The sequence below is a fragment of the Callorhinchus milii genome, unplaced genomic scaffold (assembly GCF_018977255.1).
Source record: "Callorhinchus milii isolate IMCB2004 unplaced genomic scaffold, IMCB_Cmil_1.0 Scaffold5, whole genome shotgun sequence".
NCBI classification, from domain to species: Eukaryota; Metazoa; Chordata; class Chondrichthyes; order Chimaeriformes; family Callorhinchidae; genus Callorhinchus; species Callorhinchus milii.
Window position 1 is genome coordinate 21,450,969 of NW_024704746.1, and position 24,001 is coordinate 21,474,969.

Sequence of the window (24,001 nt, forward strand, 5' to 3'; positions counted from 1 at the left end):
ATTATGCTGGCCTACCTTCACGTTGCTTTCATTCTAAATCCACACTGAACATCATCAAATTGTTTTTAATTCAAGTTAAAACATATTCCTAACATGACTTACCTTTCAGACATTGACATGTCATGACTATTTAGAACTTTGGGAGGATAAGATGAGGTACTGTGACAGTAATGCCAGAAACCATTTATTTTTTGTCTCTTGTTTGTCTGCCACAGAAATGATGTGCTCATTGCTTCCAAAAAAAAAGGTAGTTGTTCAAACAGAACTTTCCTTTTACGTGATGAATAACACCAGAATATTCTGAACATTTTCTTTGGCAGTCAACAGAGGCTGGAGCTGAGAATCCAAGAGAAACATGAGTCACAGAGGGAGGCCTTGGAAAGTAACTGCTAAACATGGAAGTTATACTGTATAAGTTCAGGGCAGTTAATCATTCATTTAGTGTGATCCCCAGTTAAGTATCATTATTGAGTTAGCATGAACACTAACACTTACTGAAGTCACCCAGTTAGTGTGATTGCCAGCTAGTGTTCTCCCTGTGGAATGATTCCTTCTGCTCACGAGCCAATGAAACATTCTGCTTTTGTGATCGTTGCTTAAATTGACCGTTCTGTTGGTGCGATTACTATAATTGCCTGCTACACTGATTTCTGGGATCACTGGTTTAAAAGTACCATTACGTTTGCCTGATCACTGGTTAGCATGAAACAGAAACACCGCAAATTCACTGCCTCAGGTCAATGATCAGGTAAGCCGCTTTATCAGAAATCTCTAGGTATGGGACTCAGTCCAGGGGATGGAGAATACAGATCAGGGCAATGTGGAATATATTTCCCTCTCCCAGGACCGCTACCTCTCTGATTCTTTTAATCTCTCAGTTCTGGAATTGTGTCTGCTTGTGTTGTTTAAGTTATTATAAGCTTATTATTGTCTCCACGCCACTTACATGCTTTTCCCCTTGACCCACTAACATTGTCCTGGTGTCCACCACCAACTTCAAATCTAAGTGATAACAAATCCTGCAGAATTACTGAACCCGAATGCATTTTCCTTTTGTGTGTCTCTCTCTCTCTCTCTCTCTCTCGCCACGGTCTGTGTCTTTTAAAAAACAATCCACGGCGGAAAATTAATTCCCAAGGAAAACTCTCATCCTGGGAACCAGGTAAAACTCTCAGAATGTCAGCAATAAATGAAACCCGATCTGCCAGTAATGTTTAATAAAAAACACTGTAGATTTAACAGTGAAGATAAACCAGTGAGTATTAATTTCTGGTTCGAGATCCAACATAAACACTGAATCACTGTAGCCTCCACTGAATTGACTGGAAATGACTTGAAAAGTGATTCATAAGGGCTGAAAATAGAGACTTCCCTTAAACAAACACTTCTCCAGCTGGAAAAATGCAACAGGCCGGTTTAGAGTGAATCACAAGCATCGAATGGAATAAATTTGCTGTCCCTTTGCTGAGAATCTAAAAGGGCTGAGAAAAAAAGATTGAGATGTCTAGAATGTTTGAATACAGGATAACAGAGTCTTCGTTTTCCCATGGTATGTAAAACCGACTGTATTACATGAAGGACAGTACAGAACCTGGACAATTTACACAGTATTTAATCCAGCGCTTCAGATGACTTTGTTAACTCAGATAATCATTTTTTTTTCTAATGGGTTCAACTTAACGCATTTGCAAAGGTACAAGACGTTGGAGGGATATTGTCGGGCAGGGGGGTTACTGTTCCCAAACTCTGTCTTTTATAGATGCATCCTTTGATAGAACTCTCCGATTTTAAGAGGGAAATACAATTTTATATTTGAAGGGTGTTCCTAAATGTTTCTTTTTAAGAGAAAAAGCACCACTGTGATGACCTACAGGGGGAGCCAGAGCAGACTGTAACAGTCTGTTTGGGAAGAAATTCCCATGCAGAGTGTTTGTACACATCAGAGTATGGTAACTATTACTGCCCTATAAATGGACTGTCAAATGGATTCGATCGTTACAAACGTCCTTGTGACTAAACACTGCCATTCTGTGAGTCACGGTCCACGTATAAACCAAAGTAAATAAGCCATTAGGATTGCCCACAATTGCGCGGCCATTTCGAGCCTCCAGCTTCACTGTTTCACACACAAAAAAATTATTTATGAGAACGGGCGTTGTTTTTCGGTGATTGGAATCGATGTGATTTACGTGGGTGTAAGTCGTTTACTGAAAGCAAGATGATTTGGCTGCTTAAGGGAGACCTCTCGCCAACAGGACTTCTTTGCATATGATGCAGGCTAACCATGAGGCCCCCTTTCAAAAACATTGCAAGGACTTTAGTCATTTTAATATCCCATTTATTTTCCTACTTCTGAATTTATTTGATTCGAACATTAAGTGCTGGTGACATCAGCAGGGAAGTGGCACTCTCAATGAGCCACACACACAAATTAGTACTGAGACTCGATCCAAGTTATTCATCTCCCGGGAGAGGTGAATGAGCCCAGGTCAAGCTTCTGGAGAAATTTAGGTCTATGAACCTGTGGAAGCTCAGGGAGTGGGAGGAAAAACTCTTGAGCTGTCAGTCTGAAAGTGCAGTCAACATAATTCAATCCTAAATGGTTTCATTCCACAGATGAGATTGCTGTAGTCCCAGCCACACAGCTACCAGTGTTCTTTGTAATATCAGATCCTCTCTGTCTCTGGTTATTTGTATAACTCAATACTATTCAATCAAAACCGATATTCTATCCTTTGTTTTACGGGAGGTTTTTGACATAGCATCAACTGCTTTTGATGGAAGTATTTTCTGAATATAAATTACTTCTCAGAGAAACAAACCTTTCTTTTTTTATCTGTATTTTCCCTTGAGGTTTGTTCATTTTGTTCACATCTTCTAATCATTTAACTTGACAAACTTGCTTGCATCTATGATATAGATGATTTTGATCATTTTATAAACATATTCCAATTGCAATTACCCAAGTCTTCTCTTCATAACTCGGAATATTAAGTCATGGCATTATCCATGTTACTGCTCTCCAAATCCTGTTCTTTTGAAGGTCTCTCTCTCTCTCTGAGAAGCAGTTTATGAAGTACACGTATATATAGTGTATTGCCCTCCACAATACTGGCAATCCAATAATCCTGGTCCCAGATACCATAAAACATCAACTCCTACATCTCTGTAACCTGTATTATCTTTCACTTAAGGAGAAATCCTACACCCTCTCCATCACATTCAACACACATAACTCCTAAGGTAAAGAGGAAAAAACTAAGGGTATTTTTTAATGCATTTATAAGACATATTCTAATGTATAACAAATGCCTGATAGTCAAAATGCCTGAGAGTCGGGTGAAGGCAATACATATGGTTTCCCACAAGCAATCCGGCTTTCACTTTCCCACGGTTTGTATCACCTGAAGGATTTCTTTAAATTGCTCCCTTTCTCTCAAACCTTTATCCTAAATGAACGCCCAACTCATGGGTCATAAGAATTGCCAAGAGCGTGTTTAAATCCTCACACCCATTAATTAGTCTCGCTGTTATTCTTCAAGGTGCCACTCAATTAAAAATATAAGTCATTAAATGTAAGTGGTAATAGTTCACATTGATCATCAGTTTGTTGATGGGACACTTGATTTGGGTTAGTGCTGGATAGGATAATGAATTACATGGCAACATTGCAGATCTTAACCGAGAATATCACTGGAACTGTGATGGTTTTCAGGACAAGATGAGATCAAGCAATTTATCAAACATTTTGTCGCTAAACACTATATCAGTAAATAGACATTTTGTTTTAATTGAAGCTTGTTTTTTTTCCCAAAAAAACACATTTGTCTTAACATAGAAAAAGAGACTGAATCGGATTTACTGAGGATACTTACAGCACAAACCTCATCCAAAAAATACTTGTTGTGCCTCAAATACATTTCCTTTGCTTGTAAAATTCTCTTGTTGTAAAATTTCATCGGCAGATTCTTTGTGTACTGAAAAGTTTGGTCTTTAAATTAGCTGAAGCCAAGAAATTCCTATAATCCGTGGCTTTAATTCCTCCTGATGGCAATTCAGTTCCTTCACTGTCAGATTCAGTAATTCTTAGAAACCAGAGAGGTAACCGTAATCGACTGATTTAATTAAAAATGTCCCCTAAAATAAATCAATAAAGCGAAAGGATTTTTAATGTCAGTAATAAATCTTCATTGTGATCTTGTGATAACTGTTCCTGTCAACAGAGTCTAACACTCTTTACGCTTTCCATGTCGGTTCAATGTGAAAACAGCACCAAATTAACCCTTGAAAACCAAACATAAATTAGGTTCCTGCACCGAAGATCACTTATTGAAGTAGTTTTACCATTGCAAATGATTCGTCGCGGCTCAGAAATAACCCCTTTAAAGTGCTTTAGCGTAGAGGTTTGCCCTTTAGTTTATTGACATTATTAAGAGGGCTGAGTGCAATCACAGGAATCCACCAAAGCTGGAAAATGTGGCAGAGAAGATCAAATCTATACAGATATTTTTTAAAATTAAAAAAAACTTGAACAGGTTGACACAAGTAGGCGATTTGACTCGATCTGCAAGCGTTCGGTGGAAGGATGTGGATAGAGATTTATATTGGATTAGAGATTAAAACAAGTTTACTACAAATCGGTAAGTGTGTGAACCCAGCTCCCTTGTAAACTAATAAATTCTGATTAAATTGATGCAATACTCATTGAGGGAGGGAGTGGAAGGTTATAAGGAAACTCATTCATTCCCATGGAAGTTAGGAAAGGGAATACTGTAATACTGCAAACTGATAACTTGTTGCTCCAAGAGAAAAGGGCTCAGTGATGAGTTACCAGTAGTGGTTATTTATATATAAATGTGGCTGGGATGTTGGTAGCATGATGCCTTAATTGATAGTGACAAGTTAAGACAGGGTCAAGTTATAAGAACTTTACTGTAGTTACTTTGAAGTTAGGTGATTAAGAAGGGGTGGAGGAAGAAGAGGATTTGTACAGAGAATAGGCGTGATGAACATAATGACCTATTTCTCGTTTCAGTTTTTTTATTATGAGATAAATCAAGAAGTTGTGGTTAGGTGACGTCAAATGTGGACTTTAAATGCCTGCACATTGTCAGCAGACCACTGTGAGACAGAGTTAATGAATGGAATCATCGACAAAAGAATGGATAAAGTTAGATTGTGAGTGATTAACATGGAGAAGTAACAGAAACCCTATTGATGCAAAAAAACAAAGCTTATAGGCTGCAGTGAGAGAAAAGAAAGCAGATAACTTTAATGGAATCCCATAGGTAGTAATATGTTTTTTTAAAAAAAACAAGGATTGTTATTATTATAGCACTCTATCAAGATGTCTCAAAGAGCTTCACTGCATATACTGTAAACTTGTGATGGTGTGTATTTCGTGGGCTAATGTGGTGCCAATTTGTACATAGCAATGTCCCACCTGTTGAAGCCACATTAAGGATATGTGTAACTTATTATGGACAACCTGTCATTATTAATTTTATGCTACAAACTATTCACATTTTTATGTTTCAAAGAAAACTCAAATCCTTGCAAGTGTTGTGGAACACTGAAAGTATATCCCTTTTTTGTTTGCCTTAGTTAAGCTACTTCAAATCAGGCCTCACTCCTGTGGTAACGAGTTGGTATGATGAGCTAATGCACTGCTTTAAAGCAGTATGCTAGCACAGTGGAGTGCTGAATATCAAGATATATGGGTTTACTGGCATAATTCTCCATACAGATAATCCACTTTACAGTTTATTTTTTGAAGCACCTTAGAATGTAATAAGGCTCTATGTTAAATGCAAGGATTATTTATTATTATGGCCTATTTACCAATCACTGGGAATAACCTTTCTCTATTTATCCTTTCAAACCCTCTCGAGTTTGAAAACCTCTATTAGATTTCCTCTTAACATTCTCTGTTCCAATGAAAACCTATTTTTTTCAAACCTATTAGTAAGTCATCCTCAGGGACATCCTTCCTTCCTCTTTGCTCAGAGGATCAGGCAGGTGGGCTAGTAGAAGCTTGAAGTTTAAAGAGAAGCACAAGGTAACGCATAGAAGAATATAGGGGAAAGTGATAGTCGTAAAAGATCTGTGGGGAAATGCTACTGATAGAAAGATGTTAACAGGAAAGAACTTGCATTTTATCATTTTATAACAGCAAAACATCTCGAAGCGTTAGACGGGCGGGTAATTCCTGTGGAGTATAGTGACTATTTTTGTAGGCAAACACGGGAAATATTGCTCCTTGTGAAGTTGTGGGATACCAATTTAACCAAAAATAAAGTTAACTAATATCCTACTAGTTGGCAAATCCGATGGCGGCTTGGAGCCCATTGATTTGGTGGAACCGGGAACACAATGCAGCCAAGGCTTCAGTTATTGATTATTAACATTGACTGCATTGTTCAGTGATGTGTTAATTGTCAGATCACATGTCTGGGAATAGGTCACGGGTCAACTCTCACTCCATTATGGTTTTTATTTGATCTCTACCAGTTTGGGTTTGGCATTGTGTTGCACGTTACACATCTGCCACGGTAAACTGCTGATCTACACTCGCTTCTCGTTCAATATCTTATTATTAATACTGTCCAATTATATTTTTCTGCATTTATGTACACTTGTGACTCTCTGAGCTGTTCAGAGAGATTCTCCTTGACTGTGCCTAATTTTACCACACAGTATTTTTTTTTGCATCTGATAGTTTGGCTATTGTTGCTGCTGCTGGGAAAGAGTTAAGTCTATAGAACTTACTTCGGAACATATTTTATTACTGCTGGAGTCAGAGAGTCTGGAGAGGCCAGTTTTGCAGTGAGAATATGCACACTGGGTTTTATCAGTTAAAGCTCAATGTTATAATGGTGATTGAGAGCGAATGCAGCCAATCATCAAGTGAGAGATTAAATGTGTCAATTGGTTTAACCTATCGCAGGTTCTTACCGTGATGTGCAGGACAGAAAAGAGCATTAAAAAGGATATAAACGGGTTCTTTGTTTAACTCAATTTCCAAAATTTTGTGCCAATCATTCTCATCTTTCCCCCACAAAATATACAGTCAATTCACTTTACAGGACACTCTGTAAAGCGCATTGAGACGTCTCAATGAAGCGATAAGGTGCTATATCAAATACAAGGATATTAAGATTATTATTATCTTCCCCACTAGCTTGGTGCCGGAAACTATAATGCTCCTGGTCCTCGTTGAATCAAAATTCTGTCCATTTCTTTCTTGAATGTTTCAAATGGTTGCCCAACATTCACTGTGCTAGGTGGCAGTCTCATCCTTTCTTATACTTTGGAAAATTCTTTCACCGGACTGTAGGCGGTTGTTTACAATAATAAGTAAATGTTTTTCTTCAGTTGATTAGTATTTAATTTGATATTGATGTGCTCGTTCTCTAATCCTCTGGGCGCAGGTTTAGGATGATACTTCAAATCTCACCTTTGGTGAGGTCTGTATTTTTGCACTGCTATGTAATTTATTCTGCGGGTGATTAAGTTGTACAACAGATTCGAGTATTATTATAATGAATAACTTATGAAAATTCTGCATCATGAAATAAACTCAGTAATCTGTGGTTTCTCACCTCCACTGTAGTTAATACAAAGCCAGTCAGGAACCTCGGCGTTTTGTTCGACCCTGAGCTGTCCTTTCTCCCTCACATCCGCACTACAACTGGCACCGCCTTCCATCATCTCCGGAACATCGCCAGACTACGGCACTACCTCACCCCTCACGCTGCTGAATCCCTGGTCCACGCCTTTGTCACCTCAAGGCTGGACTATGGGAACTCTCTCCTCGCCGGCCTTCCCGCCACCTCCCTCCACACTGCAGGTCATTCAGAACTCTGCAGCTCGTGTACTGTCCCGCACCAGGCTTCGGGACCACATCACTCCCACCCTCGCTCGCCTCCACTGGCTCCCCATCCCCCAGAGGATTGATTTCAAGATCCTCATCCTCACCTACAAGGCCATTCACGGCCTCGCTCCCTCCTACCTCTCCAACCTACTATCCCCCTACCTACCTGCCCGTACCCTCCGTTCCTCTGGCTCTGGTCTGCTCCACATCCCCCGCCCCAACCGCCCTACCATCGGTGGTCGGGCCTTCAGCCTCTCAGCCCCCAGGCTCTGGAACTCCATCCCCCAGTGCCTTCGCCGCTTCCTCCCTTTCCTCCTTCAAGGCCGGTCTCAAAACCTTTCTCTTTGACCGTGCCTTCAGCTCCCCTCTCGACTCTCTTCCCCCTCCTCGCTCCCTCCCTTCCCTCCTCTCACCCTGACCATTTCCCCCCTCCTCTCTCCCTCCCTTCCCTCCCCTCACCCTGACCATTTCCCCCCTGCTCGGGTCATGACCCAACTGTGCAGCGCCTTGGGACGTCCTCCTGACGTGAAAGGCGCTTTATAAATGGAATCTTGTTGTTGTTGTTGTTAATAATTCAGATTCTACATTTCAATTTTTTCATCTTAAATTAAAAATAAAAATCAACAAAAAAAAATGTCTGGTGTAAAGAGCAAGAAAAAGAGAATCAAACACCAGCATATAAAAACATAAGCATATTGATTGTTGGGTCCCTCAGATAGGCCAGGCCACTAATGAATTGGGCTCTTTGATCAGATATCCCACAACATTTTATTATAGTGTCCCTTTGCACTAGATTTCCCTCCTGGAGGTGTATGTGAGGCAGACTTTTAATAAAATATAACCTTTGATTTGGGAGCCAATAAGAAAGTTGATTTTGGATTTGTGGATTGATTTTAATTTGCTGGGCATCTTGGACTTTGATGAGAAAATAATTTCAAAATAAAACAAAAAGAGAAATGGTCTTTTTTTAAAAAAATAATAAAACGGCTATTTCTGCTGGTTATTATTTTCTGGGCCCCAGATTTCAGCTGCCTTGGGTGATGTGTTGGTGTCTGCTTGTTGTTTGTGCCTTAAAAAATGTTTTTTTTGAATTAACTCTAAAATGCAGACTTTTCACATATTGCTCAAACTGTCTGTACAGCCTCCGCTCTTTAGTCTGTGACATACTAACATTATCATTCAGCCTTTGCCTAAACTTACAAGAGGTTACAGTCATTCTAAAGGATTATCGCACAGTGCCCAAGATAAAACAAAGCCATCTCATAAAGTTCACAGCGTCAAGGAAAATTGTCAGAGTTCATAATACAATAATCCACTTGAACGTTATTCTAGTTTTTATTGCACCCCTTGTGTAATCACTCTCATATATTGGTTGTTATCTATATGATCCAGCTATTCCCGCTCATTTAGATTGAGCCTTGTAATCTGTCCCATGATTTCTCCATTCCTTTCACGAATCACCTATACTTTAACTAGAATATCAGCTTGCAATCACTTCCAGATATTTATTATTCTCTATTCAAATCATCTGAACTTCAGGATCAGATTACACATTCTTAAAATTAGTTCCATCTAATGCATAAAATTAAATTAAGAAAACAGTTAACTTCTAATTTAAACTAAGTTTTTTTAAGTGGAATACTCTATGAAACTTAACACAATGTTTTTCCAAATTATGCATCCAAATCTATTAAACTTAAATAGAAACCCCTCAGTTAGGCAACTTATTTTTCCTTTCTATTTGAAATTATAGGGGATATTCATGGTTATAAGATATTCAATTGATGTATGGTTAGTGAGAAAGTCCATAGACAAAGGAAAGTAGAAACCTGTTCCTATCAAGTTGACTTTGCAGACTGGAGTTAGTTTAATTCTCAGATATTTAGAAATAAGTTCGATTTACATAAAATGTGTTAATTTTTTTCCTTAGGGACTAGTAAAGAAAAATCTTATTTAGTGAGAATACCAAAACCCTTAATTGAACACTGTTCCCAACCTTGTTACTGTACTTAAGAACTTTAAAGTGAAATGTCATGTGAAAAATCAAGAGGCTACGTGTAGCCATCTTCACATTAAATAGATCTGAACTTTCTGAGTCCTTTGGTTGGTGTTTCTGTAATCTTTAAGAGTTAATTCTGCCTCATTCGCCTGCATCGAGTTCAAAATCCTCACCTTCAAGGCCTTGCTACCTCTCCGACCTGCTAACCCTTGTCAACCTTCAGCTCCCACCCCCCGCACCCCCCCCCCCGGCAAGGGTCCTAATCCCCGACTGTGGGACGTCCTCCTGATGTGAAAGGCACTTTACAAATGTAATTTGGTACTTTGTATTGTATCTAGATTTCACGACAATAATTGGAAGATGGTGAGCCGAGGGCAACATGATATTCTATTGTATAGGAGAGACTATGTGGCATGTATAGTTAGTTTTATTTTCCAAACCACTTTCAGGACTGGTTTCATTAAAAAAACGTATGATTGTTAAAGTACAGGTAATAAATCCATGGCTGTTGCATATGATGCTGCAATTGCCATTGTGTAATAGGAGATAAATCTAATTACAGGAGAGGTCACAAAGTTGAATAGTATTCCATTTCCCTTGTTTGGTGTGTGTGTATGTGTGTGTATGTATAAATATATATTTTACTCTTGCTTCTCGCTTCTCCCTGTTGTATCACTGTGAATATTCTTTCTTGAGCAAATCATTCAATGCTTGCTTGTGTTGTCGTGCCATTTTTTTAAAATCAAGAATTGTGAATAAATCATGTCATTCTATGTTTTACTTGAAGTAGTTATCTTTAAGGGCGTTATAAACACTGCAAGTTGTTGTTGAATCTGTTCCCCGATATAATTCTGAATGGCAAAATGAAACTGGTGGGAGTTGTAAAAAAAACCTTCACGCTGGAGCTATGAATCTTAGTAACTATGTTGTATACCCTTAGTTGACTGCGCTTTTGATCATCTTTCCGCCCCCCCACCCCAGCTTGGGTGCCCATCCATCAATGTCAAACACTTTGAGACATCTTGACATGAAAGGTGCTGGATAAATATTTATTGTATTGCATTTATGTCGGTTTGGGTTGACACTCCAGTGCAGTGCTGAGGGAATACCTCATTGTCAAAAGTACAGTGTTTCGGATGAGACAGCAATTCAAAGCCCCACCTGTCCATTTATCTTCAAATATCTCATGACGCAGATTGAAAAGAGGAAGGAATTCATTCTGGTGTCCTGGCCAACAATGCTCTCTTAATTGGTCATTCATCTCACGATTGTTAGTGAAACTTTTCTGTGCGTAACTTGTTGCTGCATTTGCCGACAAAAACAGATGCCATAAATAATTCAAGTTGTTTTTTCACTGCACAGCAGGAGAAACATGTCATTACAAATAAATAAATGAGAACAATATACTTTACCAAGCATGTTGGGGCAATTTCTAAAGCCTTGAAGTTACACTCTGTACAAGCTCACAGCTTGAAATGTCTAACCCATTATAGTTTTATCATTGAGAGCGAGAGTCCAACCCAATTCAAGGCATTATTTTCTAACTTGTCACTTTTACTAGTTACTCCATGTGGATGTTTTATGTGGAGGGTTAATCGATCGCTTACACAGACTACTTAATCCCAGTGAGGCTTGATTGACTGTGCTGCTGTTTACGACTATTGTTTCACTCTGGTTCCAGTTGCATTTAATCAAATAAGAGTTGTGTTAATTTTCAGGAATGCGATGACAGCAGCGAGAACTATGTCGTGCAGTATTGTTGGGCAATGTTGTACACTGTTTTTTGGATGTTAGTTATCATTTATATTTTTAATTTGGGGCAAGGGGAAAATAAACAAATATATAAAAAAATCACAGCTGACCAATGCAGTTGCTTTCCATTTAATATACTAAGTGCCTCACTTAAAGTAGTTATTTATAGTGCCATAGGTATGAGCTGATTCTCAGCAACGTGTTTAAATAAAATCCTTGAAAGAGTAGCCTGTACTATTCTAGCGTGACATTTTCAAACGCTTTATGAATACGTTCTGTTTAAGCTAATTTTTTTTAACAGGTATTGCATTATGTTCAGGTAATGCACCTAGTATCTTGATTACAGCAGTTATTTAAAGCAAGTGCAGGCAAGTGAAGCACTCGAACCTCTGAGTCAGAAGGTTGTCGGTTCAAGTCCCAAGTCCCAGCCAACAATCTCCCAGATAAAATTTGTAATTCATTTCATGGCAGTTTGTGGGACATTGCTGTACACAAATTAGCTCCCATTTTTGCCTTCACGAAATACACAGCGACTACAATTGACAGTAAATCCTGTTCTTCCCAATATAAAAGGCGCTATATCAAATGCAAGGTTTATTATTATTTATTTTAATTGTTATGTTCTTTGACACTGAACTAAATTTGGTTTAAAACCAAGATTTTAAAGAAAATCTTAACAATGTTTCTGAAAATCTTTTTTAAAAAACAAAAACGTGCATTAAAAATCCAAAGTGTTGTCCAGCGCATTATCTGTGTATTCCCTCTGCAAGGCTGCAGCTGCCTGACAATGTGTATAGCGTAAAGAACATGGAAAATGGGATCACTATATAATTTAGTGATTCAGTCATCAAAGTTGGCATATGACTAACCTGTCTCAGCAGTTAAGATTCACAGGACACAAAAGAAAAGTCAGGACGTTTTCACTTATGCTGTGGTTTGTATTTGACATTATTCTGTATGACTAACAAAGTAAAGTTAAAAGAATTTATAAAATGGGGCCACACCCTACTCTACAACTTCTTTTATTTCACTCTCTGAGTACAGAGGCTTTCTGTTGCTCATGATCACTTTGGGGAACGTTCCCGTGCAAGTAAATTATTCATCGCATCTTGCCTTTCCAAACTGAAATATCCATAAGGATCTTAATGCCCAGTTATGTGTACTCTACAAGAATTGAAGCTGGCAAACCATTTCAAACAGAATGACTGAAGAGGGTACAACACTGGCCCATTCAATCTCTGAGGACTGGACGTGTTGAGAGGGAATAACGTGGATCACATTTAGGGTTGAAGGGAGAAGGGCGTCAAATGGATTTAAGTTAACTTCTTAGGAAAGCTTACCCATTCATCAGAATTGGGGCTGAATCAGAACATTTAAGACCTACTGTCTGTAGAAATGTGTAATATTGGAATATTGAATTAATGCAGAGACTAGAGTTTTAAAGGACGGAGACTAGCCTTTGAACTTTTTAGAGCTGGGTCTAAATCCAGGTGTAACAGTGGCCAAGAGAGTGTAAGACAGTCAGTCTTACTTTTTAACACTGGGTCCAAGTCTGTATAAAAATGGTTTATTGAGCTCCTTTGGAAACATTCTTGTAAGAAGATATAAATCTGGCCTGTTCACGCAATTTAGATTGGATCTGCACTAGAACAATAAGATCAGGAGATCATGTAATATCATGTATTTTTCTTTCGTGCTCCAACTCAGCTAACGAGTGTGCAAATTTTGAATTTTTGTGAGACCTTATCAGAAAACTTCAGAGAACAGGGCAACTGTCATTTCAAAGAAATAAAACCCTATTGTTTCGTTGTTTAAACGGTGCTGAGCAAACAAGAGAAAGGAAATGGGTGGGTGGGGTATTCTTCAGGTTGCACTGTACTATGCACCAGATCAGTTTGAGGCAGCTGGCAGGCAACACTCAATGTTGTTCTACAATTGAATACAATTTGTCAGGTTACTTTATTCTTTGATTATTTCCTTCCCAATCCCTTGTGCAAGAAGCGCAGCATCTCCTCCACCCTGGCATGACTCAGTTTCCAGCAAAGTTCTTTCTAGTTTGAATGTATTTTTTAAAAAAAGTATAAATTTGAGAAGAATTACAGTTAAACAAAATAAATTTTGGAAGGTGCATGCTTTACAATGATAAGAGTTACTTTTGATCTAGGAATTTATCACGGCATCGAGATGTCCCAAAGCGTTTCAAAGAATTTTACTGTGAAATTTAGTGACTGTGATTTGCAGACCTGAATTAACATGCAAAAAAAAAAGAAAAACAAATTGGCCATTCAATCCGCGACTGTTTGTGGGACACTGCTGTGCGCAATTGGCTGCTACGTTTTGCCCACAAAATATACAGTCAATTCACTTTACACTGTGAAGAGCTTTGAAGCGTCTTGAAGATGTGATAAGGCGCTATATCAAATGCAAGGATCATTATTAAAAAGATCAAATGGCAAACTTTCTGATGCACTATCTACCGGAACCCATTGACTGTGTCTCTGCTGATGTTAATTCAGCTCTATGGCATTTGGGTTCAACAACATTTCTGTGCAATTCCTGTGGTACAGCATTCCTATGTCACCCAAACAACAAAAATTGAAGAACAATAGAGCAGATGGTTAGGAAAAGATGTTTAAGTCAATGCTAATGGTTCGTAAGTTTGATTTCAATCTTAAAAGCGAAGAGACTCCTTCTTTAAAAGTGATCGAGGGAGCTGCCAACTCTATGGTGGCAGTGGGAACAAAGAGAGCCTCGTAGTAAAGTAATTCCAGTCCTCGCTGCGGAACATTATGAGCTCATACATATGGAAATATGATTTCTATTTCCATTCTGGAACCACACATAAACAGTGAATGTCAGTGTTCTTATGATTGCAAGATATTGTGGCTGAAGTGAAGAATCTATTTTGTTGGGTTCCAACACGCTGTATCGCACACTACGAAGACATAAGTCGTGCTGGAAAAGTGTTTCCACTTTACCACATGGAGGAGAAATCAATGGCGGTTTTAGAGGTACATTGATCAAACAGTCGCCCATTTGGGGGGGGGTGTGGCTGCTGTCCCATTGCAAGAGAGATGGCCTGATTCTAAATGCTGAATTTAGCCCATAAAGCATTGCCATCAAAATACCTTTCAGGCAAGTACCAAGCATGGGAAGCAAACATTTTAGGTGTTGGCTGAATGCACGATTCAGACAAAGGTGCATTCATTTGCATCTCTGATTCATTCCAGATAATTATTGATTGCAAATAATTCTTTCAAAGAAACCCTGAAAATCCTTCACCAACCAAGAACTGCAATAAGCAAAGGGTGTGTCAACGTTGCGCGCTTGTGAACTTTAAACCATGAATTTATTTGAATTTATTTATGTTCAGTCTTGAGCCTTGTCTGAGAATTGCTTCTATTGTTTTGTTCACTCGATTTACAATAGAAATTTAAGATTAATTTTGCCCTTGCTACTACTTCCATCACTTTTGTGCCAAGTCTTAACATATAGTTATGTGTTTTTATGCAGGACTACTTGAAATATATAATTAAAACCTTTTTTGTTAAGAGTACAATTTGTTGCTAAGAGTTTTTTTGATAATTTTCCTTTTATATTTGCACAGCACCACACTCTGTATGACGTGATATATTTAAAAAGAGAAGTAGAGGAGAATTTATTTCAACAGAACTCCGTTAGAATTAAATCTAAAGGGGAAAAAAAGTTCTTGTCACTTTAGAATTTCAATTGTCTACTCTAAAACGATGGATCACGCACTGAATAGAACTTCAAATCACTATATTTTCCTTCTTGCCTCTCTCCCTGTCTTCAAGAATCTCCTAAAAATGGATCGCTTCAACCGTGCCTGTGGTTAACATCTCTTATTTCTCCGTTCAGACCACTACATTTGTCAAGCATTTTCACATGTTCTTCTACCTAATTATGAAAATAAATGCAAGTTGTTATATTCCTGGCATTTCATCTGCTTTCAAAAATGTCTAAATCCACTTTTGTTTCATGGGAAAGGCTGATGCGTTGGTATTTCGCTTGCATTGCCCTGAAAACCAGTCAGAATATATTATAGAGGTGATTGGTGCTTGTCAGCACTTGCTAACCTTGACGGTATGCGTCTTTGTTGAGATTTTCCCAATGTAAGCTACACTGCCAAGGTTGGCCAGTCGGTAAATTTACCGATCAACAAAGAATTACACCTTCAGTGTCTTTTTTTTCCATTTCTCAGTAAGAAATACCAGAAGCCTCCAAAACTTGCAGGAGAGGATGTGAGGTGCCTGAATGGATTATAGCAATACATGTTTATTCAGTTTGAGTGGTATAATCCCTCACTGCTCTGGTTTCACATCTGAAATAACTTATACAGAATGACTTTGGCAATTGCACATGGAAATACTATATTTACCGATCAAGATTGAGGGGCCCCAAGGCATCTGCCCTGCAAAAGGGCCTCACAAAATATAGGGCTGGATGCGGGGAGAAATCCACGTGTGAGTCATCCCACTCGAGTCTCACGCCTCATGATGTATGGAATAAACAGGCACATAAAACTACAACAAGATACAGATTCCTCTTTCCACAGACAAATAAAGAGATTTGGTGGTAAGGCCGGTGACAGCTGGAAATGACGGACTGGTGGAATCCTGTGCGTAGACCCGAAAGTCATGGCAATCTATACGAGCTGGGTAGCTTTTTCTCATTCACACCTGCTTATTTTTTGTCATTGATGTGTTGGGTCCTGTTGAATATTACACAATATATTGACATCAGTCATGTGGCAAAGGTGGCAACACATGTTTGTTTGTCATGTTAAGTGAAAAGGAATCTTGAGCACAGTGGGTTAGACCACCACTGTTTGCCATGGATTGCATCCACCCCATTCTGATCACAGAAAGGTTTCCTTTGTCTGTATGTATAATATGTTTAGCCATTCTCTGATCTTTCTTGTGGGTCTGTAATACAGCCCAGTGTGGCAAGTAATCTAGCTAATTACTCAGTAAATGTTGATGATTATGGAACATAGACATGAGACCTTGGTTTCAGGTTGAGATTCAAGGTGAGGACTTATTCTCTATTTGACCCATTCTGTAACTACTGGGTACAATCTTGCTTTCTGCCAATGCCTAAATGCAAATATCGCTGAAATATTTTCCCGGGCTCATCTGTCTCAAGATAATGATGTGAAAATCTGGTGTTGGTGCCCCTAACATTGTAAATTTTGGGTTCAAAGAAAATCACCTGATGTCTAATAAATAATATGTTCAGCCTTTCCTGATAGGTATAACCTCTCAGTTCTGGGATCATCCTTGTGATCTCTTTTGCACCCTCTCCAGTACCTCTACATCCATTCTATAATGTGGGTACCAGAACTGCACACTAAGTGTGGTCTAACCAAGGTTCTATAGAAGTTTACCATAACTTCCCTACTTTTCATTTCTATCCCTCTAGAAATGAACCCATATGGCTGGTTTGCTTTTTCATGTCCTTATTAACCTGCGTTGCTACTTTTAGTGAATTGTATATGTGTACCCCTAGGTCCCTTTGCTTCTCTTCCCCATTTAGGTTTTTATTTTCTAGGATGGATGTATTCCAGGATGTTGTTCAAATAAGTTCATGACAGCATTTAAAAGAAATTGGCTAAAGATGATGGTATTAAAAGGTAAAGGCTAGAGGGAATGGGATTTGGGTAGATAGCTGGAGTCATGGAACCAGCACAGGCACAATAGTCTCAACAGTCTCCTCTGAGCAGTAAACATTTCATGATTTTAATGATAGCCACTGCAGAGGTAATTCTTCCTATTACACCAGATGTCTGGTAAATACAGGAAATGTCTTCTGTTCTGAGACAGCCATGGGGACGTGATAATAATGTACTATTTACAGCACCACAAGATATATTGAGCAATTGTTTCAAGCTTGTCTGGCAAATGTATTGTTTTCCATGTGTTTAAAAGAAATGCTGCAGCTGTACCTATAAGGGGATCTTTAAAACTCCAAAACCTAATAAAGGTTTTAAAACAAAAACAGAAGTCGCTGGGAGCACTCAGCAGGTCAGGCAGCATCTATGGAGAAAGGAAAGTGAGTCAACATTTCGGATCCATGACCCTTCATCAGAACATAGATGCTGCCTGACCTGCTATGTGTTCCTTCTGTTTTTGTTTCAGATTTCCAGTAACTGCAGTATTTGCAAAAGGTTTTAAAAGGCTATTTCACAGAGAAGTGAAATCCTTTCCACTATTACGCCTGAATTGGTATTTGTCAGGTTGTCAAAAAGAAAAGAAAATTGCAATGATTTTCATTGTCAAACCACACAGTTATTTCTTCAGTCCTGTCTGATTACACATACTACAGTTTACTGGAAGTAACGTGAGATCTTTAATTATACAGTAGTAAGGAAAAAATAAATAAGAAAAAATACTAAAAAGCATCAAATGCTGCCGAATGTCATTTGGACTAAAACTTGCCTCCAGGTTTTGTGGAGATGAAAAAATTATTTAATGAGATCTATTGCGTGTTACAGTGCTAGATGTTATATGCAGTCTGCGTGTGTTTCTGGCAAAATTAATTCAAACTTCTTGTCCCCGCATCATGAGAATAGATGATTGACTAAAACTGTGAAAGAGCATAATCTAAAATATATATACATACACACAGTGAACCACACGAGTAAAAGCTAAATTTAGGACCGAGCTCAGCATCTCTGCCAAAGCTTTTCGTGCTAAGCTTTTATCTGGACGAAATAGATGTTAATGTTAACAGTGTTGTAATTGTTTTCAAAAAGGAATCCAAAAACTGCACTCCTTCAAAATATAAGGTGAGAGAGACCCCTTTATTTAAAAAAAAAAAAAAGTTTTTTGCTGCTATTGTTGACATGTCCACGTGTAACCGTTCTCTTACCCTCACATCCACTGGTAATTTCTTTAGGCAGGCTCGCCCCGAGACACAGAACATTGTTCCCTTGTGATTGCTTACCCTGCCAGATCGTGTGCTCCAAAGATTAACGATATCGCGTTACTAAACAAAGGGAATCAGATTTGGTTCAACATCTTTTTTTCAATAAGTCACAGAATCTTCACTGATTTTTATCCCTGCACAGAGCAGCACGCAGCCCCCCCCCCCCCACCCCCCCCCCTCCCACACACACACACACACAGAGCCCCTAGCAGTACGTAGGAATCCAGTTGTTAGTCAATTGGTGGATCGCATTTACCTTCAAAAATGAATGAATAAACAAATAATTTGGTCACTGAGTCCACGGCTGTTTGTGGAATCTCACTCGGAAACCAAAATGGAAAAAGTCTGGTGAAATTGACTGTCGCACAGAATCCGATTTTACTCATTTTTGTGGAACGTAAAATGGATGCTGTTAATGAGACTTCCTTTTGAAACGAGCATCCATGTGATCATTTGGACAACTTGAATCATGAACTGATGAGTTTTTGGCAACTGTACGTCTGTATCACACACTTACCCACCCATCCCGTGCCAATCTCATACCGGCCACAAGGCTACAGTTCCGACGATAAACCACAGCATTAGTAGATCTCATGCAATTCTATGAATTACAAATCTGAGAACCACAATAAGTGTTCAATAATATTGGCAGTGACTTTAGGCTGGTATGTGTGTTCTTTCTCTCATGTATGGGTGTGTATATTGTAATAAATTTGAACGGTCTCAGACAACAGAAGGAAGGGTATCTTCAAAGTATTTTTCTGGTTTCTTCAGGAGAAGTCACATTGCGCTGTTGCTGAGTGTTAGAATAATAAGAAAAGTTGCTATAGAAAGTTATTTCAGTGGTTTGACAGTGTGAGAAGCAGAACAGAGAGCTTATTCAGCTAACACTGATCATATGTAAATATAATCATATTTACACAGACTCAGAAAACCTATTGACATAGCCCTGTCTGGAATCATTTCTCTCTTTCCCCCCAACAAAGTTGTTTAATTCTTATTTACTCACTTTAGGCATATTGAAAATGTGTTTTGCCAGCAGGATCCCATGAGTCCAAAACGGGGGGGGGGGTTGGAATCTAAGATAGCCACTAACAGATCATCGCATTGTAAGGAACATCCTTACGTAGAGTGTGTTGAGAATATGGAACTCGGTGCCAGAAACTGTGGTAGAAGCACAGAAAGCCTGAATGAATTTCAGAGGAAGCCTTGAAGTGTACATGAGGGAATGGAGAGGTATGAGAGAGGTAATTAGGATGGGTGCGAGTTCATGTGGAGTATAAACACTGGCACAGACTATTTGGGATGAATGGCCTGTTTCTGTGCGGTAACAGTCTACGTAATTCAGCATGAATTTGGTGTGGAAGATGAACTTGTGCCAGTTGCTTTTGAATCCAGTGACAGTGCTTTGCATCAAATTTCCATTTCCAGTCACCAAGGGCTTGAAAGACACAACTCAAAACCCTCCTCTTTGAACCATGCCTCCAGCTGCCCGGGATCTGTTGCTGTGAAGCGCTCTGAGGAGCCGTCCGGCGTGGAGGGCGCTATAATGTTGTTGTTGTTCCTACCCCCTCTGCCCTCCCTCATCCCAACCCTGTCCCCCCCCACCCCCCACCCCCCCACACGCTCGAGTCCTGATTCCTGACTGTCCAGCTTCTTGGGACTTCCTTCCAACATGAAAGGCACTTTACAAATGTAGTGTTGTTGTTGAAGTAGTAATCTCAATGATGGAGGGGAAAAGAAATTGCAGGACACATAAAACACGAAGTGACCTGCAAAGCATTCATTTCAGCCGCAGTAAATTTCAAATCAATGATTAAACAAATGGAAGTGACTCATTCCTAACTGAAGACTTCAAATTCCTTTTTTTTTTGTTCCACACCCACTGTGCTTTTCTGTGGCCTGATTTTTGACTCTTTGATGACTTGATTTCGCTGCCAACTGTTCAGCTAGTCTCTAGGATACAGGTTCCCAACATTGCAATACATTTTGCAACATCTCATCTCCAGAAACGAGAGGGCTTATGACTGCGGCAACACAAAGACATCATTTATTCTTATTGTACAAACAGTGTGTGGACAAGTGATTTGTGGCATTTTGTAACACGGCATGAAATACCGCAAATTTTACCCCGTGATCTCCAAACCAAAGTCTCCCTGAAACCGTCATTTCTCCCCTCTCCCAAAATGCCGCATGTGCTTTGGGGTCAGACTCCGCCACTGTTAAGCGCTCCAGGACCCCACCCGGTGTGAAGGTCGCTATATAAATGCATGTTGTTGTTGTTGTTGTTCTGAATGTTCCCAAAGCATCAATGACTGGATGGAAAGAATAGAGCATTGCACATAATCCGTTTTACCACATTGTAAAGAGATTCTGAGAGACTGTTAATTCTTAAATGCAATTCGTTGTGTTTTTATTTATCTGGCGCTTTTCACATAGGATGAATGTCCTGAAGTGGTGTCCTGACAGGGCCAAGGGAGAGGGGGAGCAAAGAAGAAGACAGTTTGGTAGACAGTTCCAGTGAGTGAGTACATCATAATCACCCTTGCATTTGCCATATGGCCTTTCATGTCTGGAGGATGTCTCAAAACATTTTACAGGGATTTACTGTAAAGAGTAGTGTGAGACTGAAGTTGGGATGTGTGTGTGTGTGTATATATATATATATATAGTGCCTCTCATGCAGGGTAGTGTTCCAAAGTGCTTTACAGTTGGATCAGGACTATTAATATAGCTTTGGTAGAAGGAAAATAATTATTGGTGTGTTATATTGTTAAAATAGAAACATTTTGCAGTCAGTAAATTAAACACAGTTTGGGTGTTTAGAGTTCCAGCTCCTCAAAGTCACCCATTTTATGTAGCGGACAAGTTTATGCAGTGGGCAGAGTGCCCTTGTTAACTCGGTGACTCAATTTTGCCCCGAAGAACACTGTAAATTGCAGGTCATTACATCCCCTCAGATATGTGAGGGAAGGGGAAATGAGTAAGTCTGTATTTTAATAGTTCACCAACAATCGTGTCACATCTGTTTCCCTTGAAAGTCAGGATTGTGATGGTTCTCCTGGGTGATATAAGAAATCCTGTCTCGGGTGGGGTGACACGGAATATAACAATAACATTGCCTGTTTTATACCTGGCTTTCACAGTGAGATTATACCTGGAATAAATTTTTTGCAATAAACAGCAGGAGAATCACCCTCCCACTTTGTCGGCCTCAGGACCCACCCAAACAGGTTGGAGCATTGCTCTCTCTTTCTCTGCTGGTTTCAATCTAATAGAACTACCCCAGGAACCGCATCGCATGCACACTTTTCCCACAGATTGTTTCTCCTGCTGTCATTAACAACAAGAATAAAAACATTAGAAATAAAATTGGTACACACTCCTTTCTCTGTGCAAGCACTGCGTGATGAAATGCTGCAGTGGAGTCCCGTAGCTCAGTGGTTAGAGCATTCGCTTTGTAAGTGAGAGACCCGAGTTCAATTCCAGGCAGAGGGCGAAACCTTGGGCAAGTTTCCTTACTCCACACAGAGCCTAATAATAATCCCTCCAAAAAAAACAATAATAAATTGGTCATTTTCAATCTACGACTGTTTGTGGGACATTGCTGTGCGCAATTGGCTGCCGCGTTCGCCTACAAATATACAGTCAATTCACTTTACAGTATATTCTGTGAAGCACTTTGGGACGTCTAGAAGATGTGAAAAGCGCTATATCAAATGCAAGGATTATTATAAATGCTATAATTACCATTGCTGTATGTCATTTAAAAGTGTATGCTTATAATAATAATCCTTACATTTGTTATAATGCCCTTCCAAGAAAGCCAAGGTGGCTGACTGTGTTGTTTTTGTTGTTAGTGGAATAGATTGTGAATGCTAATACAGATTGTGAATACTTTTCTGCTAAACTGGACAGATTTCTAACTGAACGGGGAGAAGAGGAATGTGCATTTGGTACCAAGGGAGTATGGAATGGAGGGAATGGTGCAGGAACACAATGAGGTAAATTAACATCATAATAATAATTCTTGCATTTGATATAGCGCCTTATCACAGAATATACTGCAAAGTGAATTGACTGTATATTTTGTGGCCAAACAGTAGCAGCCAATTGTGCACAGCAGTGTCCCACAAACACAAACAGTCGTGGATTGAGTGACCAAATTATTATTATTATTTTTTTGAAGGGATTATTACCCCCAGAAAAGCGATCCACCAATCGACTAACACCCAGGTTCCTACTTACCGCTGGGTAAACGGAGGTGTAAGGAAATTTGCCCAATGTTTCGCCCTGCCTGGGAATCAAACCCTTACGTGAGGTTAAGGTATTGCGGAAGGGCAACATTTTAGAAAAGACAATGAGCACTATTGAGTGAAGTTTGCAGCTGGCTTCGGAGCCTGGCAGAAGGTACAGTCTCATCTCAGCATAACTCGAAACCAGCGATGCATTGTCTGTGACGTCCATGTGTATCAATTAAATAGCAAAACACTCGAGAAACAACTCCTGTTGTAAACATAATTTGAGCATGAGTCAGAGGCCTGGATTTCACCTCGTTTTAACCTCTTGTCATTTTCTCTTTAAGATTTGATCCCTTCGTCTTTAAAATTTTGAATCAGGCAGGATTGTGGAAAATCCTTACATGATGGAGAATGGGATAAGGAAGGGCAGAGGTTTTTGTGGGGTATAAACCCTGATGTGTTTATGTAAGCATAGCTTAAATTGACGCACGACTGGTAGAATTACAAATGTACATTTAATAGTCCATGGTCTTGTCATCCAAGATTTCCCATTCTTCCACGCTCTGTACTATGCCTAGTGTGTAAGGGTTGTACAAGATGACCCACTCTTCAATACACATATGGTCACCTCCCCGTACCCCACTCCTTAATGTCTTTGTTCAGTGCCCTCTGAGATGTTCTTCTATCTGAAGGGTGTTGTGTAAGATCAGCCTGCTGTTGTACTCAGCTTATTTGCCGAGGCTGCCTTGTAGCTGGCAAATAAGCTGAGAAAATGTAAAAATGACGCTCAGGAATTTTGGCACCTCACCACCTGATGGACGATTCTCTTCATGTGGTCAGTTATAATTGCAAAGTCAACCTCCCACCATCTCGACCTGTTTTATTCCTTCAATATGTTGCACTTTTTGTTTAACTTGAGTTTGGTCCCAGGGTAGCACAAATACAGTATTCAATCCCTCCATTTATTCCTTTTATGTGACTCATAAAGATTGTGCTCTGTGTACTTTGGAACCGATTAAAATAATATCACTTCAAAAGACCAATAAATTAGCTGCGTAAAATGAAATGCACAATCTAAGAAGCTAGAATACAGTTAATTTACTATTTTACTTTGATAATTTTACTTAGGAGAGGTCGAAAGTGTTTTGTAGTTTTAATTTTGCAGGCTTCATTTAAAGAGGATATTTC

General features: G+C 39.3%; 1 long non-coding RNA gene across 1 annotated transcript; it reads left to right on the forward strand.

The window, feature by feature from the left end:
• Window positions 1-618: 618 nt before the first annotated feature.
• Window positions 619-22,570, forward strand: LOC103182743. The gene is made up of 3 exons (XR_488344.2): window positions 619-748; window positions 21,012-21,096; window positions 22,491-22,570. It is a non-coding gene; the product is annotated as an uncharacterized LOC103182743 (long non-coding RNA).
• Window positions 22,571-24,001: the final 1,431 nt, after the last annotated feature.